Source organism: Bemisia tabaci, chromosome 2, assembly GCF_918797505.1.
Source record: "Bemisia tabaci chromosome 2, PGI_BMITA_v3".
Lineage (NCBI taxonomy): Eukaryota > Metazoa > Arthropoda > Insecta > Hemiptera > Aleyrodidae > Bemisia > Bemisia tabaci.
In genome coordinates this window covers 72,229,378-72,242,763 of record NC_092794.1, presented here as the reverse complement: position 1 = coordinate 72,242,763, position 13,386 = coordinate 72,229,378, and the positions used below count along the sequence as shown (strand labels likewise).

The following is a 13,386-nucleotide window of genomic DNA, read 5'->3' as shown; positions in this document are numbered from 1 at the left end:
GATTGGGGGAAAATTTTCACAAGTTTCCCTGAAAATTTGTATTTTACCAGAAGAAATTTGGCAACGCACGAAGGCTCATACGGCGTTCTTCCTTAGCACAGCAGTGTTGCTCACCTGACAAAGACGTTACTACACTTCGTGATGAACCCTGTCGTCTACACTTCCGTGCTAAGGAAGAACGCCGTATGAACCTTCACGCGTTGCCAAATTTCCTTTGATAAAACACGAATTCTCTGGAAAACTTATGAATATTTGTCTACCAATTTTTCGGATGATTTTGCTCGCAATTTCACATTGAGTTCCTGAAAATCTCAAGGAAAAATATTGATAACTTTCTTCAAAAATAAACATTTTATTGAGGGAAATTTGGCAACTCTCGAATGTTCATACGGCGTTCTTCCTTAGCACGGCAGTACACTTCCGTGGTTAGGAAGAACACCGTATGAGCCTTCATGCGTTGCCTTATTTCTGTTGATAAATCACGAATTTTCGGGAAAATTCACGAATACTGCTCTTCTGATTTTTCGGAGGATTTTGTTCGAAATTTGATCCAACAAGTCTAAAAATTTCCAAGGAAAATATTCATAACTATTTTCAAAAATAAATATTTTCCGAGAGGAAATTTAGCAACTTTCGAATGCTCACACGACATTTTTCTTTAGCACAGCAGCTGGGTTCATCACAAAGCGTGATTCCCTTCTATCAGCCAAGCGACGCACAGTAGAGCGAGTCAATAAGCGAGGTCGGACATGAAATGTTCGACTGAAACTGCAAATTTTAATGTTTATTTCGTCACATTTTAAAATTTCAGGGGTGCTTATTGAAGAAAATTTTACGAGGAAACCATTGAAACTACTTTAAGAACATCAAAAATTTGTATAAATGGAGTTATGAGCGTTTAAAGTTTCCAAACTTTGTCCGACCTCTCCTGTTGACTCAACCCATCGTGCGACTCGTTGTCACAAATTAACGAGCAAAATTTGATACAGTGGAGGTGATGAGTACCGCAAATCACATTCATAATAAAAATCACATAATAATAGATACTACTGATATCGTCACATTTGCTCTGTATGACAACCATCCTTAGAAATCTATGGTGATCATTTTTCGGTGTTCTTTTATTTTCTCAACGGTGAGGAAACACGAAGCCTGGAACTCAATTCACCAGTAATTAAACACGGTAAGTGCAAATAATTAATTATCATCATGAATGAATCTGAATTTAGCTGCCTTTTTTATGCAGCAAATTGAGTCTGTGATAAATTTCTGGAGTACGGCGAATCTTAGCTCTGGACGATTTTTTCCATGGAAAAAAGACTTAAGGGATTTTGACTTAAATATGGCACTACCCCAAGTTTTTCGGATGGGATGGACACTTCCAGTCAATATTTTTAGTACAGCAACCTAAGTTGGGGTAGTATCTATTGCAGCCTCTGGGTTAGTAACTTAATTTATTGGGGTACCTACTTCCACAATTAATCGGAAGTGTCCAAGTTCTGACTTAACCATTACCTCTTTTTTCCGTATCGTACTTCAAGTTATAATATTAGGCTATATTAGATAAAATTGTATTGATTGCCTAAGAGAGGGAAGGAGAGAGAGAGGGGGGGCGAAAAGAAAACAACATTTCTAAGGAAATCAATGCCCAATTTCAGAAATTATTGAGTGCCTGGTTTTTTCACGCATAAAATGCAACGTCGCAAAGTATAAGAACATTTAAAAATCATTTGGTAAAAAATCAAGTATTTAGGACTTTCGGGAGGACATCATCATCTCAAACTTTTCACCGAGGATTACCTAACATTATGAGAATCATAGGCACTTTACTTGTGAGGAGTATCTAAAAAACCACGTACAATATTATCGCCGCACTCCAATGATTTTCTTGTCAGGGTGGGTCATAGCTCATACTTCAGGAACGAATAAAAAAATCAGACCAGGTTGCGAACGTCGGAACTCACGGCATTCAAGAGCGAGCGTTGAATATAATCTGCGCTATTTCGTGGGGAACAAATTTTACTTTCACTCATGCCAGAAGCAGAATAGTGATTGATGGCATCAAAAGACAATGTTGCTTGTTCGAGCGTTTTCGTAACATCCGCTGTGTGCTGCACTCATACTGAAGGAAGGCGTATATTGAAAGTAATAACTAGGATCGTGACAGTTCAAATCTTCATTTTTTAAATTTCACATCGCTTTTATGGCGCTATAGTAAACATCAAAAGTGAAAGACTTAAACTATCGTATTTTAGACCCAAAGACAAAAGAGAGAGCAGAGGCTTTGTTGGCCTTTTTTGAAAATTAGTGGAGATCTTTTCTACATTTTACTGTAAAATAAAGTGCCCGTGAATGGATTGACTCGCCTGTCGTCGGAAACAGAAAGAGGAAATTTTCACAATGTAGAGCAAAAAAAGGAGGTAAGCGTTAGTCCAGCAGGAACAAGGAATGATCTAATTTTACATGGTAGGTCCTCTCCTGGAAAAAATGGAAACCTGGTTTGAGCTCAATAAATGTGACCATTCGTATACTTACAACCTAGTTCGGTACTGACGACAATTAATTAATTAACTATGATATGGCAATGACCCGTATAGGGTACAGCAAGCAAAGTAAGATATGCATTTGCAACATTTAAGTACAATAGAAATTTATTTCGTCCGATTAAGAGCTTATCTCAAAGGCTCTGATCCATACAACTAAGTATGTGTTTCTTTTCCTCTCTCCTTTTTTCTTTTCTTCTTTTTCTCTTTTTTTCTTTTTTTCTCTTTCTTATTTATGTTTTTCTTGCTTTCTTTTTTCTCTGTTTTTCTTTTCTTCCTCTTTTTTTCTTTTTTTTTGTTATCTTTTTTTCTCTGTTTTTCTTTTTGTTGTGTTTCTTTATTCCTTTTTTTCCCTTTTTCCATTTTTTCTCATTTTTTCTTTTGTTTTTCTGTTTTTCTCTGTCTTCTTTGAATCTTATTTTTTTTTTCATTTTCCTATCTTTTCCCCTTCTTTTTTTGTAAACTAAACTAGCAAAAAAAAAAAAAAAAAAAAAAAAAAAAAAAAAAAAAAAAAAAACTTGGCACGCTGCGCTGAAATTCAAAAGGACTTCAGTGAGCGGAGTAAAATTCAGTGTGCGAGGCAAAGCCGTGGAGGTGCGGTTATAATGCTCGAGTCTCAAAACCGTCAGGATTAACATGACATTCATGGCTCGGGCGGACTAAATTTCGGCGTGCGAAAATTCCAAACCTGACGTTTCGCAGGGCGGGTGGCAAAAATTAGGAACGAACAAAAAGCCCGCAACATGCGCTGCTTCCGTTTCATGTGCTCCCATGGTTGCCCAATCTAACAATTTAAAGTGTCAAAGGGTCTACAAATTAAGTTTTCCAATTCATACGATCCCCTCTGCATGCTTTATGCCAGAGATGCAATACTTTATGAGATTTCATACAATGAAACTGCATAAAATTTCAGGAAACATTTGGAACTCCTGCCGTTAACTTAGTAATTATGCCTTTAAAGGCATAAAAACAGTAATATCTTAATTTTGAAATTTCAAGGAAACGATATGGGTTTTTCAATAAACGAGTCTTAAATAATTGTTGCGGGTTTGCATACGCAGCCCCTGAAAACTCGTTGATTTTTCAAGGAAAATGTAATTCCGAATTTCCTTTTTTCAGTAAAATTAAATTACCTACCTACATTAATAATATCTCATTTTGCATCTCTGCTTCAGCCCGTCCTTCGAAATTAACCCCCGAAAGGATTTCTACAACGATTTACGAGACGGATAAATAGATGAGAGGTTTTTTTCGCAGTAACTCAACGAAAAGATCGATGAAAAAATGCCGAAAAAGGCAATCGAAGTGATTCAAAACACATAAATTATCACCACTCCCTAAAACTACCTCAATCTTACACTTAAGGTTACATCAGGACAGCGCACTCAAAAGCTCCACGACTTTGAGTGCGTTGAATTTTATAACATAGTAAAAAAAATATTCATTCAATGAATCTCAAGTGAACTCTCCGCGTAAAAAATAAAATATAGTTCCCCCAGAGGTAGATACATTGCAGATGAAGCACATCTCGTCACCTTTCGGCCGAAGTATCACAAGCGCCATGCGACGTTTCAAAATTTCCGCCGCCATTTTATTTTTTACGGTGAAATTGTTCAACGAAGCTTACTGAATTTTTTTTTGCGCTGCCGATGAAAGTCAACGAAATTTTCAAAGAGGCTCAGCCAAAAATGTGTCTGTAAAAAATAAAATGCCGGCGGAAATTTTGAAACATCGCATGGCGCTTGTGATATTTTGGCCGGAAGGTGCGACGATCCATCCTTAGCTTCCAAAGTGTTCTACTTCAGTGTCGGAAACGCGAAAAAATGAGCAAATATTACGGACAAAGTCTGGCAATGGGCTCCATTTTCACGCATGATTACCAAGCTCAAATATTTTCGAAACGAGAGCAAATTCACCCTGCCTCCTGCGGTCCCAGGGCTCGGGGCGGTCGCTGTCGATCATGTCCCGTCAAAATCCGTGCAAAATATCGAAGTATCGAAAGGCGATGCATCGAATGGGACTAACCACTCATCCACGACAGCTCGGACGCGCAGAGCAAACAGTCCGCGCATTCACTCGTACCTGTCAATTACCTGCACCAACACTCGCCACGGCAACACACACACAGACGCCGGCCTCAACATGCCCGCGTATGAAAACCCGTCATCTGAATCCTGGTTGCCTAGTTACCTCAACCTATTTTTTTCACAATCCAACCTCAGAGTTTAGCCGAGGTAAGGCGAAGAGATTCTGCATGCTGCCCACATGAATGCCAAAGCACCACTCCCGGATTTGGATTGAAAAATATTTGTTTGTTTCGCACACCTTTCATAAAAGAAAATCTTAAGATCCTGACAGAAAGAAACATGTAAAAAAAGGAGCGTTAAAGAATGGACCACTAGACAAGGTACGAGTTTAAGCATTCTGATACATGTATCTTAACCAGAATTTCACGTAGAACACGATTCGCGCAACGAAAATTACTAAAACCAACTCCTAACGAAGCTATTAACATTTTTATTTCACATTGGTTACGAGGAATTTGAATTGCCGCTCACAAGAAACTCAAAGCTCTACGTGAGTCAAATCGCGCACTACAACGGTTTCAGCAATCTTCTCAATCGAGCAATGTTCATTTCCCACCATGTGTTTTTCAAACTATAAGTAATTTGCTATAGCTGAGCCAAAGTGTCAAGATTGAGGTTGCCAGATTTTTTTATCGCAGAGACGTTCATGATAACGTTTAGCGAGCGATGTGAATCACGTAGAGCATTGAGTTTTCATGAGCACGCACCAAGAATCATTAATATCTTCGGAAGGAGTTGATTTCGGTAATATTCGTTGTGCGCATCGTGTTTTACGTGAAATTTTGGTGAAGAAACAATGTATCAGAATGCTGAAATCCGTAGCTTGTCTAGTGGTCCATTGGAATCACCATCATTTAATTGTTAAATTTAACTTCAATCTATTCATTCACATCTGATGGGCTTCACTTAAATTCCTGAGAATTTAAAGTACGGCAGTGAATATTAATCTATAATAATTCATAGAGTAGACCTGATTATAGTGTTGATTCATAATTTCGTTTAAATCCCATTGTTGCAAAGTTTGCATCTGCTTTATGTCACGTGCACAAACTTCCATTAGCTTGGGCAGGTAAATGAACTAAGAATGTCTATAGTTAGCCTCCACATAAAATCTACGTCTTTTCCTAACATCGAAGATATCAACACACTTTTTCACCTCAAAACAACGCGAAGAACAACGGAAGGATGTACGAAGTTGGGTTCGGACCCAACATGCAACTATTCGAACTTCGCGGTGGGCCGGGTTGCATACGCTCGATTTTGCGGGCGAAATCGGAGATCTGCCCACGGCCTACGCCCGCTCGCTATTAATGACTCTCGCAATAGGATGAAGGTGCCAGTAGCGTGGCGTGAAGGATCGATTATCGATATCTCGCCATTTGAAGCCATGATAAAGAATCGATTACTAAGGTGTTCGCTGCAAACACCCTGATAATCGATCTTTTTTCATAGGTTTCAGTGGCGTATTGATCGATATATCGCAAAGCACGCCACGCCACTGGAAAGTGCAATAAGTGCTTTCCTTGATCGTTTGCAACCGAGCCCACCACGGAGTTAAAATAGCTGCTTGATGTGTTCATACCCACCTTAGTACGTTCCTCTATTGTTTTACACACATTGCATTATTCAGATGCCGATGTCGTCTGTCAGAAAGCATCTCAGTTTGCTAATATCGGCTTACCAATCTGTGAGACAGAAGTGCCCAAATAGTTGAGCGAATCAGACGTCACGCTCAAGAAAGACGCCAATTTCTCCCGTACCCTATCGTAAAAGCCGCGTGCAAATCTCAGATTTCGCCCGCAAAATCGAGCGTATGCAACCCGGCCTACCGCGGAGTTCAAATAGTTGTATGTTGGGTTCGAACTTAACTTCGAATATCCTTCCATCGTTTGACGCTCTGCGCATTATTGAAATGCCGGGTTTATCTTTCGGAAAGACATCTCAGATGGTTTATAATGCGTTATTTTCTTTGTAATGTTTTTTCTCTGTCAACTGAGGAGTCCAGAGGAAGTTACACGGGGTATTCAAGGATAATTCCAATTTCAGAGAAGATTATGAGAAATGGTGAAACGAGTTTTGAACCAAAAATGGTGTAACTTAAATACATTTTTTGATGGAGAGAAATGCAGGTATATTATACTTTGATTGGATTTTGCAAAAAGGAACCAAGAGTATCGTGGCAAAATCCAATCCACTAAATTCCCTTCACTTGTATATGACTCTCGCCTAAAATACCTATCATTTCCTTATCGGAAAATGTAGTCCAATTGGACGTATTTCTGTCCAACAGAACTATATGCATGATGACGTGAGCCCTTTTATGCATATATTCTTATGGGTCTCAGGGCTCATGTATTAATGTACATAGTTCCGTTTCGCAGAAATACGTCCAATTCGACGGTGTAAGTCGGCAATCACATAACTCTGTTTGCAACGTCGCAGACTTCCTGTCATACTTTCTTCTTTAAATGGAAAACTACTCAACGGCAATTCTTTAAAACTGTCATGATTTTTCTTCACAATGCGAAGAAAATTCTGCAAAAACTTCGAGAAATAATGTCAATTTGTTCTCCTTTGAAAAAATGACGTAGAGGCGGAGATTTTCAGACACCGCAAATGAGTTATGGGATTGCCGACTTACACCGTCGAATTGTTCCATCCTCCTCTCATAATCATGCCATTGTGCTTCCAATCTTTTGGCTGAATTGCATTTCTCAAAACTTTCTCGATAATGCTCATCAGGCTGGCAGCGACAACTCTCCGGACGTTGAGTCCAGATTACTTTAAAATGGGAAACGCTCTGCAAAAATGGCAACGATGATGGGAAACGGCTCGCGCTAGTACGAAACGCTCGGCGAGCGCCCGATTATGAGGCATGATGCGCAGGTGCACTTGGTGCGGTGCATACCCAGGAAAAACCGCGGATCTACATACCGTCGCACAAGGGGTCGAGTCAATTAGAGAGGTCGAACATGAAAGTTTTAACTAACACTGGAAATGTTGATGTTTATATCGCCACATTTTAAATTTCAAGGATTGCTGCGAGAAGAAAATTGCACGAAGAAAACAATGAAGCCACTTCAAAGTTTTGTATAAACGGAGTTATGAGCGTTTAAAGTTTTCAAATTTTGTCCGACCTCTCCCATCGGCTCGATCCAGTGTGCGTCGTCCTCCTGACGTAAGGACGTGCTTACTCTTTGCGATGAACCCTTTCGTCCAAATAACTCGATGTGTTCCAGGGCTCATATCTTAGTGTACACTGACAAAAAAATCTCGGTGTATTTACCAAGAAAAGGGTAAAATTACCAAGAATTCCGGGTTCTATTTGATCCCTGTTTTTTCTTGGTAAAATTACCATTTATGGAATTGGCAATTCTACTGAGAAATTTCGGTAAAATTATTGAACTTACGGCAAAGTTACCGATGAACCTTGGTAAAAACGCCAAGACTTATATCGACTGTGGTAGAATTACCGAGATAAAATGGTAAAGTTACCGGGAATCGATTACCAATAAAAGTGGTATTCTTACCTGGAAAAAACAGTAAAAATACCAGTTTTTAGGTAAGTTTACCAGTCTGTCTTGGTAACATTACCAATAATTGGTAAAAAAGTGAGATGGTAAAGTTACCAACGGACCTTGGTAAAAACGCTGAGAATTTTTTTTCAGTGTAATTACGCCCTATCGTCAACTGGGCTAAAGCATGCTTTCCATCGAAGTTGCGCACGTGAATCGTCGTCGAATAATCTTGATCGATAGATATCAACACTGAAATATGAATTTATCAGTGGCGTGGCGTCAATTGCGATATATCGATTGTTATGCCATTTAAACCTATGGTAAAAAATCGATAATTAAGGTGCTCGCTGCGAACACCCTGTTTATCGATCCTTTTCCATAGGTTTAAATGACATAACAATCGATATATCGCAATTCAAGCCACGCCACTGTAATTTATCGATGGAGAACCAGTGGCGTAGCATAAAATGATCTACTATCGATATTTTCCGATTAGGAGCTATAGTATAGAGAATCGATTATTAAGATGTCCGTTGCGAATGCCCCGATGATCGATCCTCTTCCATAGGTTTGAATGGCAGGTTAATCGATTCATCGTGAGGCACTGTCGAGGACGTTCGATAACAGTTCAAGAATCGGGCCGCGGTTGTTATAACCTCTCATCGTCGGGGATCGGGCTCGCATTAGCGAACCGGACTCATTGCCTGATTCACGACCTCCGCGGTTTTTCTCCACTTTTCGCCGCTCTTCTGGCGTAAGGGCGTATCTCGATCTCCACGTGACCCCTGTTCTTCGTACTACTCTCCGCTTTTCGGGGCTCATGTCGGAATCGCGATACGCCCTTGCGTCAGAGGGGCGACGATTTTGTCCAACCGTTCCCGGCTTTTTTCCTCTCGTGTTCCACGCGGCACCGCTTCCTCGCCGCAAGCGTGAGCCCAGGTGATAATGAGATGAAAACTCAACACTTCGTCGCTGCCGGCAGAAAATAAAAACATTGAAAACCCTCCCTCCCAGCATATTGCTCATTTTCTGCGTCGAACGCTGAAAAGAGTGATTTCATTTGAGCAGAAATATTCTTAAAACTGCCGGAAAGATCTCCTCTCGAACTAACAACAAGTTGGAAAAGGCTCTCTTGTCTTTTTCTCTTTATTTTATGCAAGTGTGTATTCATATATTCACATAGTACTCGATAAAATATATTAACGAGAAGAAAATATAGCAAATTAAATGTATGTAAAATAGGAAATCAAATAATTCAAAAGAAAATGGCAAAGATTAAACTGAAACAGCACCCTTGAAATGATCAAATACTCCGAACTTAAAAGCCTCTGCTCAACTAATCAAGTTATGGCGTATTGGGACAGAACGTAGCCAAATACAGTTTTTTTTAACTGTTGTTGAACTAAACATTTATGAAACTACATGCCCTACAACAGAATATGGTTTCGAGTATAGCGAAATATACCTTTCGAAAGATTGTTTAAGGATGTTGACTTGAGGTTCCTGGAGGTCTTAACACCCAGGTCAGCTTATAATACGTCAAAATTTCCAAAATTGTTGGTAAATGTAAGACTTTCTTACAATGGGAGCCACTCCTCAGTGCCACCTCCGGTGCTTTTTTTATTGATTTTTTTCTCGCCTTTACGAGCCGCATTCTTTTACATATATTCTCATTCATTCAATCGCCTTCATTGATAAAAAAAAACCAGATAAGCATAAGTGCCAACTATTGATGAGAAATCATTATTTTCCACGAAAGAGGATCATACACTGGGGGTTATCACCGGGTGACCCGGCAATCCGCGGGAGTGTTTTTGACTTCTCTTTCAGGACACAAGGGACACAGCCTCACATTAGTGGCCTATCTTCGTACCGCTACTTCACGCCGCCCCGTGTGGAGGTGCCATGCAGCACTGCCATTTTGGTGAGGTTCATCCATTTGCAGCTATGTAAAGGAGGCCGAGTCCATTCAAGGGATGGCAACCCTGCGGAATATACCACGGTGGGGGAGTGGCTGCATAGGTTAGATTGGGGTGGATACGGTCGCCTATACATCTTGGCTCTTTCATCTCCGACGACAAAAATCATATTTTGGTGTTTAAAAAGTCGTTTCTCTCCCATGAGCCCGAGACACCGGCCTGCAGGGAGTCGGGGACCCAAACGTGTGCATTCGCTCCCTCTTCACAGCCTCGAGGACTTCCAGCACGTAGCGCAGGGCTGCCTTTTCTCACAACGAATGAATAATAAGTCATGGGTTTTACACATACACCGAGGAATAATATCGTACAATAATCAGATTTATCGAAAATGCTGGGTTAAATCTCTTAACCGAGTTTTCCCGATAAGATCACGTGGGAGTTCATTTTGACTATTGCAATTAGAGGCTATTATTTTATGGCTCATCCATATAGCACCTGTAAAACTAATTGCACATTTTGTAATTCTAAAATGAGCCAGCAGTAGTTGTTTCTTATTGCAAAATGTAGTCTGCTCACTAGTTCACTCTGAATGGGGTGAAAATAAAGCTCAAAACTTGTTTAAAAGTAAACTCCTGCACATCAAGACTCGTATTTTTCAGGCTTCATTAGCAGTTTTTTTTTTTTTTTTTTTTTTTTTTTTTTTTTTTTTTTTTTTTTTTTTTTAATTCATTACTATAATCTCATTCAGTTATCTTGAAACAAGGGAAGCTTACTTTCTTTATTAGAATCTAAATTAATCAAACGCTCACTTGACAAAATTATCAGAAAATGAACTTCACGCAGATTCTTTTTGCATCAAGTAACTTCAGCTGACCAGGCACGGAAAAAAAAAAATTACAAAACATATTTCCGGTACCGGGAATCGAACCCGAGCCTCCTGGGTGAAAGCCAGGTATCCTAGCCACTAGACCATACCGGATTGTTAAGAGATACTGGATTGATCAATAAACTCAGTTGCTAAGAACAAAAAATTGAATCTTTTATCATAAAAAAACAAGTCCTCGATTTTTTGGGATATCTTTGAAACTTTCAAAACCCTTAATTTCAAATTAAAAAAAAAAAAAAAAAAAAAAAAAAAAAAAAAAAAAATAGGGTCATCACAGACTTATACATGTTGGCAGCATGAAAGAATGGTTTCACAAATCTATTTTTGTGATTTTTATAAAAATGAAGACAGTAATTTTTGTCTATACCTAATTGTTTGTCTAAAAACACTTATTTTAAGTACAATGTCTCTAAACTGATTAACCTCATCGTTTGTTATCATCAGAGACTCCCTATTTACCTCCCGTGAATTTTGCTGTCGCAAAGGATATGCTGTTATCGATGACCAAAGTGCAAAACCACGTAGGTATCTCCGTTTGCGACGATGCAGATTCCCTGGCATGCTTTATTTTTTAGGGGGGAAAGTAGTCAACGTAATTTCTTGAACACTTCCTTAATTATTCTACTCTATTAGCAGAATACTCTGTGTAAATTTCAAGCAATAAAGTTGGCTTTTTTCTTTTCAAAAAATTAAATTTCAGTGGAAATTTTGAAACACCGCAATGGAGGTGCGTGATATCGCACTTTAACCATGGAGACAGTTCGCACCTGGGTCGTACGAGCAACGAAAAAAAAAGAAAAAGATAAAGGTAAAATGGACAACAGCGAGGAGCGAACATGTGAGGTAGTGAGGTGACCTGGCCGAATCCCGAGTTATGAATAGGGATTTGATGACATGGAAGTCCAGGACAATAATCGGGCCGGGCAGACTGAATTTCTTTTCGGACTGCATTAATCAGTAAATTATGAACCGGAGGAGCGAAAACACGCACACACATCGCCACGAAACACTCTCACACGCGCATCCCAACCAAGAGCCACGCTGAAGCGGGGAAAGGACATAAAAAAAACCTTTGAATGGAATTCGTTCTGTGTTGGTGGATGGTGGCGGTCGGGGTTTTAATGATGTTCGATTAGCTTCGAAGACGGTCATTCGTTCATGTATAAGCATGATCGATTGCCCGTTAATTTTCGGCTGAGAGCTAGAGCTCTGTCCACGGCCCGGTCGCGGTCACTTTTGACCGTGAATTGTGGTGCGACTGCAAACTGCAGACGCTACAAGCCGCAGGGATGCTGCTCGTTGCCACATTTAAGTGTGCACTTTTCATTTTGCATCCTCGTATTTTTGGAGTTTTTTTTTTTTATTTATTTATTTATGTAATCAGATTAGCGATATACAAAGTATGACTATAGACCTGTAGGGTCTTTTAAATCTTAAATTTAACTTACATACTAGATATAAATAAACTTCTGCTTTTACATAATTAAAATAAATAACAACAAAGTTATTAGAACAGGGAAGACAGAATTAAATGAATAAGAAGTCAAAAAGAATTAGGAGCCTTAGGGCAAAGAGAACTCTGGAATGTGTTTAGTGGTAAACAGGCCAAGAAACCCAAAGTGAAGACTGTAAAGAAAATTTCGGAAATTATGGAAATTTTGGTGTGCACTTTTCATTTTGCATCTTCGTATTTTTGGAGTAAAATCATTCATCTTCTCAGTCTAGCTGGCCATAATTTTCTCTAGTAATCGGATTGAATGATCCGATTCATAGTTGTAGAAAGAGAGGCCGGGGGGAGACGCGTCCCCCTCCCCCTCCCCCCAAAAATTAGGTACAGTGGGTAGGAAGCTTCGTCGAAGATATTTATCTCCCTTAATGTGAAGATTTTTAAATGGAAAACAAAAAAAAACCCGTGCTCATTCAGTTAGTATTTTCTAAAGATTTGCGTCTTGCGGGAGCCTTGAAATGCGTCCAAACGGAGATAATTTTTCAAAAAATTTCGAACCTGTTGTATCAAACAATTCGGAAGTATTTTGCGCTGAAAGTGAGAGAACAGCGTAATTTTTCCGCAGAAACTGATGGAAAATCTGCGTACCGGAAGCCTTAATATGCGTCCAAGTAGAGTTAAAATGTCAAAAAATTCCATACCCTTCAGATCCCCCGAGGATAGCCCCGAGCCCCTCCCCAGCAAAATAATCTTGCCACGCCCACGGTCAAAATTTTCAAGTTTCCCACGATTCCGGGCAGTTTTTCTCAGTTACTACAAAACAAACTACGCAGATTGTGCGCAAAAGAGTGGACTTCAGACTTTTTTGATGTGGCCAACGCAATTTTTGAGTGAATTTAATATCAGAAAATAAATTAAGTTGGCTATATCTGGGTTTTTCTTTGGAAATTTCAAAACCACCCAGTGCGACACACACACACACACAC

General features: G+C 39.5%; 1 non-coding gene across 1 annotated transcript; it reads right to left on the bottom strand.

Annotated features, from left to right (window-relative positions):
* Positions 1–10,974: 10,974 nt before the first annotated feature.
* On the bottom strand, positions 10,975–11,046 carry TRNAE-UUC (transfer RNA glutamic acid (anticodon UUC)). Its single transcript has one exon. It is a non-coding gene; the product is annotated as a tRNA-Glu (tRNA).
* Positions 11,047–13,386: the final 2,340 nt, after the last annotated feature.